Raw genomic sequence first — 7500 nt, 5'->3', positions numbered from 1 at the left:
GGCTGACGCAGTTTTCGCGCCGCCCCGGCTGACGCGGTTTCGTGCCGCCCCGGCAGACGCGGTTTTTTGCGCCGCCCCGGCTGACGCGGTTTTTGCCGCCCCGGCTGACGCAGTTCGGACTTAGCACTTTTTGGCTGAGCCTGGCTGGTGGCCCACTCACTCGATCGCCATGTCTGTTAGCCACAGTTTTCCCGGTGGTGCCGCACCCGGGCTCGCCCCGGCTGACGCAGTTTTCGCGCCGCCCCGGCTGACGCGGTTTCGTGCCGCCCCGGCAGACGCGGTTTTCGCGCCGCCCCGGCTGACGCGGTTTTTGCCGCCCCGGCTGACGCAGTTCGGACTTAGCACTTTTCGGCTGTGCCTGGCTGGCGGCCCACTCACTCGATCGCCATGTCTGTTTGCCACAGTTTTCCCGGTGGTGCCGCACCCGGGCTCGCCCCGGCTGACGCAGTTTTCGCGCCGCCCCGGCTGACGCGGTTTCGTGCCGCCCCGGCAGACGCGGTTTTCGCGCCGCCCCGGCTGACGCGGTTTCGTGCCGCCCCGGCAGACGCGGTTTTTTGCCGCCCCAGCTGACGCAGTTCGGACTTAGCACTTTTTGGCTGAGCCTTGCTGGCGGCCCACTCACTCGATCGCCATGTCTGTTTGCCACAGTTTTCCCGGTGGTGCCGCACCCGGGCTCGCCCCGGCAGACGCGTTTTTTTTTTTCTTTCGCCCCGGCTGACGCAGTTTTCGCGCCGCCCCGGCAGACGCGGTTTTCGCGCCGCCCCGGCAGACGCGGTTTTTTGCGCCGCCCCGGCTGACGCGGTTTTTTGCCGCCCCGGCTGACGCAGTTCGGACTTGGCACTTTTTGGCTGAGCCTGGCTGGCGGCCCACTCACTCGATCGCCATGTCTGTTTGCCACAGTTTTCCCGGTGGTGCCGCACCCGGGCTCGCCCCGGCTGACGCAGTTTTCGCGCCGCCCCGGCAGACGCGGTTTCGTGCCGCCCCGGCAGACGCGGTTTTTTGCGCCGCCCCGGCTGACGCGGTTTTTTGCCGCCCCGGCTGACACGGTTCGGACTTTGCACTTTTCGGCTGTGCCTGGCTGGCGGCCCACTCACTCGATCGCCATGTCTGTTTGCCACAGTTTTCCCGGTGGTGCCGCACCCGGGCTCGCCCCGGCAGACGCGTTTTTTTTTTTTTTTCTTTCGCCCCGGCTGACGCAGTTTTCGCGCCGCCCCGGCTGACGCGGTTTCGTGCCGCCCCGGCAGACGCGGTTTTTTGCGCCGCCCCGGCTGACGTGGTTTTTGCCGCCCCGGCTGACGCAGTTCGGACTTTGCACTTTTTGGCTGAGCCTGGCTGGCGGCCCACTCACTCGATCGCCATGTCTGTTTGCCACAGTTTTCCCGGTGGTGCCGCACCCGGGCTCGCCCCGGCAGACGCGTTTTTTTTTTTTTCCTTCGCCCCGGCAGACGTGGTTCCCCCCCCCCCCTCCGTCTTTCTTTTTGTTTTTTTTTTTCGCCGCGGCTGAAGTGGATTTTTCGGTGCCTCGACGCCCCGGTAGTCGCGGTTTTTCCGTTTCCGCACGGCCCCGGCTGACGCTGCTCGGTCACAGTCGCCTTTTGTGGTGATTGCAGACTTCTTGAGCGCGGGTGTTTTTTTTTTTTGTTGTTGTTGTTGTTTTATTACGCATTCGCTCCAGCAGACGCTGTTTAGACTTTTTGTTTCCTCTTTTATCCTGCGACGAGGTGACGAGGTTTATTCGGTGCCCCGCCGCCCCGGCTGAAGTGATTTTTCCTGTCCCGTGCCGCCCCGGCTGACGCGGTTGGGACTTCGCGTTTGTTCGGCCGCCACGGGTTTTGGCGCACTCGCTCGGTTGCTTGTTGTTGCCACTTGTTGCGAACCCAGGTTTCTTGAGCGAGCGCGGGCGTTTTTTCTTCCTTTCTTTCTTTGTTCTATGTGTTAGCGAATCGGCCTTTAATATCACACGAGGACTCACAACCAACAATTTTCAGTTTGAAGTGTAAAAAATCTGCAGGTGTTGACGTAACTGACTTGCCCCGTACCCTTGAGTACATCCATGAAGTTCTCGTAGTACTACTAAATCGCATTATTCCAAGTGGAGAAATTCCCATAAACTTGCAAACCTCTACACGAAAATCGGTGCGCGTGATAAAGTTGAAAATTATCGTCCGATATCAAATGTGCCTTCTATAACACAAATTCTAGGAAAAAAAAAAAAAAAAACACTTGTTCGCCGTTTTCTGCGCCGTGACTGGCAGCACTCCGGCGAAGCGAAACGGGGTCGATTCGAGCACGATATCGGCGTCTTTCGACGTGCTCGCCGGCGACCGTCGCACGAGTACGTCGCACGAGCGCGTCTGCCGGGGCGCCGTTTGCGAAGCCGACGCAAAAGTGGGAACCGCCGCTCGGATGATCGCCGCTTTCGGCAGAGTGAGTGTTGGCACTCCGGGGAAGCGAAACAGCGTGAATGCGCCCACGAAATCGGCGTATTTTGAAGTGCCCGCCGGCGACCGTCGCACGAGTACGGTAAACCGCGTCAGCCGGGGCGTAGTTCGGGACGCCGACGAAAAAGTGGGAAGCGCAACTCGGATCTTCGCCGTTTTTGCAGGAGTGAGTGGCGGCCCTCCTGCGAGACCAAGAAGCATCGATTCGTGCACGAATTCGGCGCCTTTCGACGTGATCGCCGGCGACCGTCGCTCGAGTAGGGCAAACCGCGTCTGCCGGGGCGGGCTTCGGGACGCCGATGCGAAAGTGGGAAACGCTGCTCGGATGTTCGCCGTTTTTGGCCGAGTGAGTGCTGGCACACGGGCGAAGCCAAACGGGGCCGATTACGGCACGATATCGGCGTCTTTCGACGTGCCCGCCGGCGACCGTCGCACGAGTACGGTAAACCGCGTCAGCCCGGGCGGAGTTCGGGACGCCGATGCGAAAGTGGAGAACGCCGCTCGGATCTTCGCCGTTTTTGGAGGAGTGAGTGGCGGCACTCCGGAGAAGCCAGGGAGCGCCAATTAGCGCACGATATCGGCGTCTTTCGACGCGCTCGCCGGCGACCGTCGCACGAGTAGGGCAAACCGCGTCTGCCGGGGCGGGGTTTACGACGCCGACGCAAAAGTGGGAACCGCCGCTCGGATGTTGGCCGTTTTTGGCAGAGTGAGTGCTGGCACTCCGGCGACGCGAAAGAGCGCGAATGCGCCCACGAAAGTGGCGTATTTGGACGTGCGTGACGGCGACCGCTGCAGGAGTACGAAAAACCACGTCAGCCGGGGCGAGCGACACACGGCGGTCTGGGTGCTTATCGCTGCTATTATAGGGGCACCCCGGCAGACGCAGAAAAAAAAAAAAAAATTTTCGACCTTCTTTTTTGCTGGTCGAGCTCGGGTAACCCAGGTCGCAATGGGAGCCGCGCACGAAAGCGGCGTCGCGAGACGCGTTCGCGGTCGCTAGTCGCACGAGCTCGGCAACCGCGTCAGCCGGCGCGGAGTTCGGGATGCCGACGGCTAAGTGGGTACCGCTGCTCGGATGTTCGCCGTTTTTGGCCGAGTGAGTGCTGGCACTCCGGTGAAGCCAAGGAGCGCCAATTCGTGCACGATATCGGCGTCTTTCGACGTGCCCGCCGGCCACCGCCGCACGAGTACGGCAAACCGCGTCTGCCGGGGCGGGGTTCGCGACGCGTACGCAATAGTGGGAACCGTCGCTCGGATGTTCGTCGTCTTTGGCCGAGCGAGTGCTGGCACTCCGGCGAAGCGAAACGGGGCCGATTCGGGCACGATATCGGCGTATTTCGACGTGCTCGCCGGCGACCGTCGCACGAGTACGGCAAAGCGCGTCTGCCGGGGCGAGGTTTGCGACGCCGACGAAAAAGTGGGAAGCGCCGCTCGGATCTTCGCCGTTTTTGCAGGAGTGAGTGGCGGCCCTCCTGCGAGACCAAGAAGCATCGACTCGCGCACGATATCGGTGTCTTTCGACGTGCCCGCCGGCCACCGCCGCACGAGTACGGCAAACCGCGTATGCCGGGGCGGGGTTGGCGACGCCGACGCAAAAGTGGGAACCGCCACTAGGATGTTCGCCGTTTTTGGCAGAGTGAGTGCTGGCACTCCGGCGAAGCGAAAGAGCGCGAATGCGCCCACGAAAGTGGCGTGTTTGGACGTGCTTGACGACGACCACCGCAGGAAAACGAAAAACCACGTCAGCCGGGGCGAGCGACCCATGGCGGTCTGGGTGCTTATCGCTGCTATTATAGGGGCACCCCGGCAGACGCAAAAAAAAAAAAAAAAATTTTTTTCGACATTCTTTTTTGCTCGTCGACCTCGGGTGACCCAGGTCGCAGTGGGAGCCGCGCACGAAAGCGGCGTCGCGAGACGGCTTCGCGGTCGCTAGTCGCACGAGCTCGGCAACCGCGTCTGCCGGGGCGGAGTTCGGGACGCCGACGGCTAAGTGGGAACCGCCGCTCGGATGTTCGCCGTTTGTGGCCGAGTGAGTGCTGGCACTCCGGCGAAGCCAAACGGGGCCGATTCCGGCACGATATCGGCGTCTTTCTACGTGCTCGCCGGCGACCGTCGCACGAGTACGGCAAAGTGCGTCTGCCGGGGCGGGGTTTGCGACGCGTACGCAATAGTGAGAACCGTCGCTCGGATGTTCGTCGTCTTTCGCCGAGCCAGTGCTGGCAATCCGGCGAAGCCGAACGGAGCCGATTCGGGCACGATATCGGCGTCTTTCCACGTGCTCGCCGGCGACCGTCGCACGAGTACGGTAAACCGCGTCAGCCGGGGCGGAGTTCGGGACGCCGATGCGAAAGTGGGAAGCGCCGCTCGGATCTTCGCCGTTTTTGGAGGAGTCAGTGGCGGCACTCCGGTGAAGCCAAGGTGCGCCAATTCGCGCACGATATCGGCGTCTTTCGACGTGCCCGCCGGCCACCGTCGCACGAGTACGGCAAACCTCGTCTGCCGGGGCGGGGTTTGCGACGCCGACGCAAAAGTGGGAACCGCCGCTCGGATGTTCGCCGTTTTTGGCAGAGTGAGTGCTGGCACTCCGGCGAAGCGAAAGAGCGCGAATGCGCCCACGAAAGTGGCGTGTTTGGACGTGCTTGACGACGACCACCGCAGGAAAACGAAAAACCACGTCAGCCGGGGCGAGCGACCCATGGCGGTCTGGGTGCTTATCGCTGCTATTATAGGGGCACCCCGGCAGACGCAAAAAAAAAAAAAATTTTTTTCGACATTCTTTTTTGCTCGTCGACCTCGGGTGACCCAGGTCGCAGTGGGAGCCGCGCACGAAAGCGGCGTCGCGAGACGGCTTCGCGGTCGCTAGTCGCACGAGCTCGGCAAACCGCGTCTGCCGGGGCGGAGTTCGGGACGCCGACGGCTAAGTGGGAACCGCCGCTCGGATGTTCGCCGTTTGTGGCCGAGTGAGTGCTGGCACTCCGGCGAAGCCAAACGGGGCCGATTCCGGCACGATATCGGCGGTCTTTCTACGTGCTCGCCGGCGACCGTCGCACGAGTACGGCAAAGTGCGTCTGCCGGGGCGGGGTTTGCGACGCGTACGCAATAGTGAGAACCGTCGCTCGGATGTTCGTCGTCTTTCGCCGAGCCAGTGCTGGCACTCCGGCGAAGCCGAACGGAGCCGATTCGGGCACGATATCGGCGTCTTTCCACGTGCTCGCCGGCGACCGTCGCACGAGTACGGTAAACCGCGTCAGCCGGGGCGGAGTTCGGGACGCCGATGCGAAAGTGGGAAGCGCCGCTCGGATCTTCGCCGTTTTTGGAGGAGTCAGTGGCGGCACTCCGGTGAAGCCAAGGTGCGCCAATTCGCGCACGATATCGGCGTCTTTCGACGTGCCCGCCGGCCACCGTCGCACGAGTACGGCAAACCTCGTCTGCCGGGGCGGGGTTTGCGACGCCGACGCAAAAGTGGGAACCGCCGCTCGGATGTTCGCCGTTTTTGGCAGAGTGAGTGCTGGCACTCCGGCGAAGCGAAAGAGCGTGAATGCGCCCACGAAAGTAGCGTATTTGGACGTGCTTGACGGCGACCGCCGCAGGAGTACGAAAAACCACGTCAGCCGGGGCGAGCGACCCACGGCGGTCTGGGTGCTTATCGCTGCTATTATAGGGGCACCCCGGCAGACGCAGAAAGAAAAAAAAAAATGGGGACATGGCGTGCGTCACCGTGCGGCTTCGCAGCGTTGCCGAAGTCGCCGAGCCCTTCGACTGAGCCGAACGGCGGACAGGGAACGTTGGTCGGCCGTTCTAACCTGTCGGTGCCACGCCGAGACGTCGTTAAGGAAAACCGCGTCGTGGGCCTCTACGACGCCGTCGAGTCGTTGTACGTTTGGTGTCCAGCGTGTCGGCGGCGAGTAGCGGACACGTCGTTCACGACTTCGGTCTTTCGCAGTCGACGCGAACTTGCGGAGAGTCGTGGTGCCTCACGTTTTCGGCAGAAACCGCGGCGGAATTTTCCCGTGCGTGCGCGCACGACCTCGGTGCTGTGCCGTCAGCGTAGTGTTGCACAAACTCGTGGCCTACCCAAGGTGCGGTACGTTTGCGGCCGTATCCTCGGTGGGAATTTCGTGAGTAGGGTCGCAAATTCTACGACCTCGGCGGGTTTGAGAGCGACGTAGACTTGTGGCACGCTCAACATGCCACACGTTTCGGGGCACACCCGCGGTGAAATTTTCTCGAGTACGCTCGTATTAGGGCCCAAGGAGGTCTGGGTACTTATCGCTGCTATTATGTGGGGGTTCTCGTGAGCGGCGTACGCGAAAGCGACCGGGTGTCTGATATGCGGCGGGCTTCGGCCTCGTCAAGCGTGTCCTCGGGTCTGCTCCAGGGGAATCCACGGCAGTCGTCTGCAGCCTCATCCGCTTGATGCGTTAGGGGCTGGTTGTCGGACGGTGCCGTTTTACCACGATATCGAGGTGTGTTCCGTGTCGTCCTCGGGCGATTCAGATGCGAAAGCGCCGAAGACGCGGCGTGACCCGTCGTCTGGCGGCTTTGCAGTCTCGGCTCCGTTGCTAGTTCCGGCCGGTCCACCGACAGTGCAGCGGGCTTGGGCAACCCGCACGGCGCGACCGAGTCGATGCAACGAAAAAGAGCGAGCATGAACGTGCTTCTTGCCGCACGGCTCCCACTCGTCTTTCGGGAAGGTTGTGCCGTAGCGAGCTCGAACGCCGTCATCTCGGAGTGCAAAATAAGCGTGTTGGGGCGCCTGAAGGTGGCCTCCGCCGCACACAGACTGCGTCCGGCCCGCCGAGGGCGAGGACGGACCGCGCAGTCGAACGATTACCTGGTTGATCCTGCCAGTAATCATATGCTTGTCTCAAAGATTAAGCCATGCATGTCTAAGTACATGCCGAAATAAGGCGAAACCGCGAATGGCTCATTAAATCAGTTATGGTTCCTTAGATCGTTTCTTCCTACTTGGATAACTGTGGCAATTCTAGAGCTAATACATGCAGTGAGCCTGGAGCCCTTTGGGTAACGGGTGCTTTTATTAGACCAAGATCGATCG

Source organism: Rhipicephalus microplus, unplaced genomic scaffold (assembly GCF_043290135.1).
Source record: "Rhipicephalus microplus isolate Deutch F79 unplaced genomic scaffold, USDA_Rmic scaffold_906, whole genome shotgun sequence".
NCBI lineage: Eukaryota > Metazoa > Arthropoda > Arachnida > Ixodida > Ixodidae > Rhipicephalus > Rhipicephalus microplus.
The sequence above is the reverse complement of the archived record's forward strand: the minus strand, read 5'-3'. Positions refer to the sequence as shown.